A 6,889-nucleotide genomic window follows, 5' to 3' on the forward strand; every position below is an offset into this window, starting at 1 on the left:
CTGACATTTGTTTGGACATTGCAATGAAGGAAAAATTCCTTTGATTACCAAGCTACAGATGGTATAAGTGTTCACCTATTGCTTTCACTCATACTTCTCACTTCAAACTTACCCATGTGCCTTTTTCCTTTTAGAACCATTATCTAACCAAGAAATTAATTTCAAGCAGTGGCACAAGATGGTAGTATCAGTTGCCTGGAGAACTTGATATTCACTTCTAATGCAATAATTGAAATAAATTGTTAGGCTCTGCCAATGGATTTCAGGAAAGTATTTGACATGACAGACTATTCAGAAAAAAAAATTGAGATACTAGGGAATGTGCTGATTTCAGCCAAAATTGGTTCAGTGACGAGAAATAAAGGGTTATGGATCATGGATGATTTTGGGACTGGAAAGCAGTTTCCAGTGGTGGTCCACAGGACAGTTTGTTGTTTATTTAATGATTTAGGCTTGAATGTGAAAGGCGTGATTGAGAAATTTTCAGACATGACAAAAACTGGCCATGTAGTTGATATAGAAGAAAATGGCTGTTAACTGCAGGACAATATCAATAGTTTGTTTGCTTGGGCAGAAAAGATGCAAATGAAGCTCGATCTTGAAAACTCCAAGGTTATGTATTTGTGGAGAGCAAATAAAGTAAGGAATACACAAATAAATAGGAAGGTATAGACTGGAGTAGGGGAAATGAGAAAGCTTGCAGTACATGTCCACAGGTTCCTCAAGATGACAGAGCAAATAGATAAGGTGGTAAAGAAGACAATGGGATGCTTTCCTCATTGGGAAAGTTATTGACCAAAGAGGCAGGGGTGTAATGCTTGTACTATGTAAAAGATTGGTTAGATCACAACTGGAGATTTGTGTACAGTTCTGGGCACCACATTACAGGAAAGACGTAATTGCTTTGGAAAAATTACATTGGAGATTTTCAACACTGCTGCCAGGGCTTGAAAATTGTGGTGACAAGGTACAGCTAGAATTGTTTTCCTTAGAACAGAGGAGGCTGAAGGGTTACTTGATTGATATGTATTATATCATGAAGGACTTGGATAGAGAGGACAGGGAAGACCTGGTGCACCTAGTGGAGAGACCAATTACTTGGCACACAGATTTATGGTGATTGGTTGAAGCATTAATGCGGACATGAGAAAAATCCTTCCGTCATACCATAGCGCGTGTCTGGAATTCACCGCCCAACTCATTTGAAAGGAAAATGGGTCTCTATGTAAAGTGTTGTAACCCACGAGAATAAGTAGGAAATAGAATGAGCAGGTAGTAAATACAACTTGCACGGATGTGAAGGGCTGAATGGCCTCTTTATGTGGTATAACCTTTCTATGGTTCTGTGCCACTGCCTGAAATAAATTTCAATCCCTTAATGTAGAAAAACATAATATGCATCATACAGGTATAATCACAAAAATGGATTCTGAACCATAGAAGGAGATATTAGGAGGGATTACCAAAGGCTTAGTGACAGAGGTGGTTTTAAGAGTGGACAGGCAGACGGTTATAGGATATTGGAGACCAAATTTCAGAATAATTTAACAGAATACTGAATTTTATGATCATGATTAAAAGGATGTATTTTTTGTGGCAGAATAACTGGGATGTGTCTAATGGCACCACCCCCCCATCTGTGTTTTTCTTGCTTACTCATATCATAAGTAGTTGTCATGATTGTTTTGCAGAGACAGTAATATGATACCTGCAACACACAAGGGATTTATATTTTTAGAATTGCACATCTCTTTGATGGTATTTAATTTACACTGAGCTGGGATCTGAGTGTTTTAAAATGTTTTCTGCAACAACAAGCAAAGAACATGCAATGCAAGACTGAAAAAATCTTCCCAAGGCCTTCTGCACTATTCCTTCCTGCTCTAAAGGTCTAAATAATTTCCTATGCTGCTTAAAAGAAATTTACACTATATGGAGCAAATGCAATTTATACACTCAATATTTCATTCTTCCATGCTAGGTACAGTTAATTTACATTCTGTAAAATCTAGATCTCAATTCTATGCTTTTAACAATCCACATCTTCACTATGGCACGTCAATACAGATTGCCAACTCTGGTTTGGTATGTTCTTGGGAATTCCATCATTTAAACTCCCACCTAGCTCTCCACAGCCACACTGCTGCCATTGGTCCATCTTCCATATGCTTTCCATACCAATTGGAAATTGAATAGTCTCTTTGAAGAAGAAATGCATTCCTGTCATAGATAACAAAGTGTGGAGCTGGAGGAACACAGCAGGCCAGGCCCATTTCTAAAGAAGGGTCCCAACCCGAAATGTCAGCTTTCCTGTTCCTCTGATGCTGCCTGGCCTGCTGTGTTCCTCCAGCTCCACACTGTGTTATCTCTGACTCCAGCATCTGCAGTTCTTGCTATCTCAGTGCATTCATGTAATGTTGCTTTTCATAGCCCATACTGCACCACTTCAGAGCAGAGCTGTGTTGAAACATTTCTCCCCTTTGTTACCCAATTAAATTAATCCTGACTTAGTGAAACAAATGTACACTGTTGTCAATATTGTATGTAACAAATTAAACCATTCAAAGAACAGTTGAAAAAAACAACATTTTGCTCATGCATTTTCCTTTTGGGTTGCTTACAGCAATGTCTTGGAGATTACTGTTCAATTCTTTGAGACCTTCAGAAATTAATGAATAGTGCCTTAAACACCTTGATATAGAAATTTGTTTTGGGTGGTAGCACAATGCAGGTGGTATCTCAATGGTTACCATTATACCCTGAACTTTCATGTTACACTGAAGTCAATGGTCTCAATAAGGAGTGGCAAGTGTGTTTGGCAGCCAATATGATGCTGGCTGTCTTCAATGCTGCCCAAGAAAATCTGTACACCTTTACCTGTGACTCTCAAGAATCAAGGTGACCTAAGTGGTAATGAAAATTAAGAGTGTGGACATTCTATAAGGCATAAAAGCATTTTTTAAAAATCAACCTGTGTTGGATGCGTCACAACACACCTCTGTGGCTATTACATCCTGAGGCAGGATTTAAACCTGAACATTTGTCTAAGGGTTAGGCACACTACAAACAGCATACAAGTATTATTATATACTGAGCACTTCATACATTAAGATCTTTACAACTGAATACTGTTGATTTTTAGTTAGTCTCAAGATTGCCAGTTAGTTAAGTATTAAAGTAAAATTGGCTTCATAAAAATATTTAGCAATATTTATTCATTTGCAAGTACTTAGGGGAAAAATGTCATTTTGCATGTCACAGTATTTCATTATATAAAACAAACATGCCAAAAAGAAATTCAGGAAGAAAATACCTTTTAAGACAATGTAAGTTTGAAAGAGAAACCTATTGCGTATGCCTTGTTTTGAATGCTAAATTTCTAATTGTTAAGTGTTTAGAAAGAATCAACGTAACTGGAAAAATAATCTGCCTATTACGCCATACAACAAAACAGCTGACCACTCTTCAGAAGCCTGGTTGCAAATATTAATTTTGACTGGAGCCAGAGCTCAGCTAATAGGATAGAGTTATTGCTTCTTCACCCTGGATTGAATTGAGTGGTGCTGAAGTACTCTATTTTATTGGGTAGGAAAGAACAAGCAAAATAAATCTATTTCTGGAACAGAAATCAAATAACATTGAGTAATATTGAAGGTAACCGCAAAACGTTTTTGCAATATCTTTCTATTTATCAGCCATAATTGAATTCAGTGACAGATAAGACAAGATGTTAACCCCTGTCATGCAGTGAAAAGGAACATGGGAGGGGTGAAAATATTAAAATTCTACCTGCCAGTTTCAACTCAATGTATTTCTGCTTGGCTGCCAATATTCTTACCTCGCTGAATCAGGTCATTGACGAAGGTCCTGTTAAAGTCGTTGGTGCAGCAACATAATATTAAATTTAAACAGAGAAAGTCACGTACGGGCTGCAGCCACTCATTCTTTCTATAATGCTGAATATTCCTATTCACCCAGGGCACAACACTGAGCCAGACTACAACCATGGGTCTAGACTGACTGGGTCTGATGGTGTGGCCTCCTAGGGCAGTCAGCTGAAAACAGACTGCCATCCTCTCCACCTCCTATTTCATCAACATGTCCAGATCCCTCCCCATGAAGCAGGGAGTGTGCTTTCCTTTTCTCCGGGCCATGGGTTCGATAGTAATGGTCAAGAACCACAGTTTGAGGACCATTTCCTGGTTTGCAGTGTCTGGTGTGCAACTTTGCACCAGCTGCACGAAAATTGAGAGATCCTAGCAGTTGCAAGTGCTTCTGCCTCTGGGCATACAATTCACCAAAAAAGTGACCAAGAACCTGATTGCATAATCAGTTAGGACATGAGCAGAAAATTGCATGAGAAATATTGTTTTAAGCCATGGGCACCATGAATCTCACATGACAAAGCATTTTAACTACGAACGTAAAATTTCTTCCCCAAATACCCATGTAACTTATTGGTTTCTGTTGTATAAAGTAATGGTTCTGAAAGGGTTAATGTTAGAGACCACACATTAAACGCCACCTCACGTAGGCTTAATACATGGACTTGGGTGCAGAAAAGACAGAACATCTGAGATTGAAGATCTTTATCTGCAGATTGCCTCATAACCTTAGTAACAGTGTTAACCTTACTCATGAAACTTGTACCTGCTTGCTACCAGGCAATAAACCACATCTTGCTTAAGACAAGAGCATCTTCTCATTAAGATTCATTAGTGGTTTTCCTCTATCACTGTAAATCAAGTAGACCCTTAGACCCAGCCAAGGAAAGGGGATGGTGGCAGCAAATTACCCTAACCACAAGGAGGTAATGGTTGGCATTGCAACATATACAACAGATACAAACTTACAGCTACAGCTTAGACAATAGCACACATTGAGCCACATAAATAATCACTTCGGGGATATAGATAAACCTAAGTATTGGACCTCAGCCTCATTTACTGGAAACCCATGAGCTGTAGATACTACCTGGACATCTTTAAGCAGCTTTCTAGCGATAAGGATTTAAATATTGACCACTGCATTGTCAACTGCAGCCTTCAGGTAGAGTTTGGAAGGGGATGTGTAGAAATAATTGGCAAGGCGGAGGGCAACTAGGAGAGGCCAGCAAGCAGTAAGCAGGAGAGCAAGGCAGAAGATAGGGAGTGAAGGCAAAGTAACAGTAAGAGTGGATGGGACAGAGATCAAGAAAGGGAGGGGAAAAAGATCGAGAAGGTGGAGGTCATCTGTGGAGCGTGTGTATACTGCACAATACAAACAGCAATATTGTGGTTTCAACAATTTTGCACACTGTTACGGATTCCTACTTGACAAACACCACAGAGTGCCCCCTCCTCTACCAATCACTGTGCCCCTTATCCTTATCGATGCCTATCCCTCCTCCAAATTGCTTACACCAGATCCCATTGCTGCCGTGTGCTCTCCTGATTGCTGACCCCTAACCCTTGTTGTCCTTCTCCATCTCCTGATCACCGTCCCTTCCCATTTATTAGCACCAGCTCCCCAAACACTGCTCCCTTATTCATTTTTCTGGAACCTCTTCCAGCCCTCCATATTTTCAAAAAACAATCTGCATTCCTCCAATTCAGACTTATTGAGAATCCTTATAAATAATACCTATTACCAGTTTTACAAAGATCGTTACAATCTATTCATACTTTAGCAAAGGAATCTTCCATATCACAGTTCCTTATTTCTTGATGGGTTGACACAAGCAAAATTCCGTGCAAAGTCAAGCCTCTTGCCACAACAGGATCACCTCAGTTTTCCATCCCAGCAGTAGCAGGACCCCTGCAGCCTCAGCAAAACTCATTCCACATAATTTAGGCTCATACAACAGTACAGTCAATTATTTCAAATGCACAACGTTAATCTCGTAAATGCATGCAGTGACAGAGAAAAGATATATTGTATTTTAAAGTTACTGGCAGTTAGGAAGGCAAATGCAACGTTAGCATTAATTTTGAGTGGGCTAAACTACTGCAGGGAAGTACTGCTAAGGCTGTATTAGGCTCTGGACAGAACGCATGTGGAATATTGTGAGTAGTTTTAGACCTCGTATCTAAGGAAGGTTTGGAAGATGCTGTCTAAGGATCTTTGGTGAATTTCTGCAGTGATCTTGTAGGTAGTACACACTACTACTGAGCATCAATGGTGGACGGAGTGGACGCTTGTGGATGGTGGTGCCAATCAAGTAGGCTGCTTTGTTTTGTAGAGTGTCAAGCTTCTTAAGTGTTGTTGGAGCTGCATCCATCCAGGCAAGTGGGGAATATTCCATCATACTCCTGACTTGTGACTTGTAGATGGTGGACAGACTTTGGGGAGTCAAGAGGTGTGTGAGAAAGTTCACGTTTCGGGTCTTCTGAAGAATAGTCCCAACCTGAAACATCAACTTTCCTGCTCCTCTGATGCTGCCTGGCCTGCTGTGTTCCTCCAGCTCCACACTGTTATCTCTGACTCCAGCATCTGCAGTTCTTAATATGTCAAAGAATGAGTGACTCACTGCAGTATTTGTAGCCTCTGACCTGCTCCTATAGCCACTGTGTTTGTGACAAATCCAGTTGAGTTTCTGGCCAATGGTAACTCCAAGGAAGTTGATAATGGGGAATTCACTGATGGTAACACCATTGAATAACAAGGGGTAGTAGTTACATAAAATACATACTGATTTCACACCAGTTTTAGACCATCAAATCAGAACTAAAAGCACCAAATTTACAAGACTATGTTTTACACTTAATGTCACCTGAACTGCATGCGACACCTTATTGTCACAGGTAACATGCAGACATTCTGGACAACACACTGAAACAATTGAGATAACAAGGTGTACAGCTGGATGAACACAGCAGGCCAAGCAGCATCAGAGGAGCAGAAAGGCTAA

This window comes from Rhincodon typus, chromosome 2 (assembly GCF_021869965.1).
Source record: "Rhincodon typus isolate 14 chromosome 2, sRhiTyp1.1, whole genome shotgun sequence".
Lineage (NCBI taxonomy): Eukaryota > Metazoa > Chordata > Chondrichthyes > Orectolobiformes > Rhincodontidae > Rhincodon > Rhincodon typus.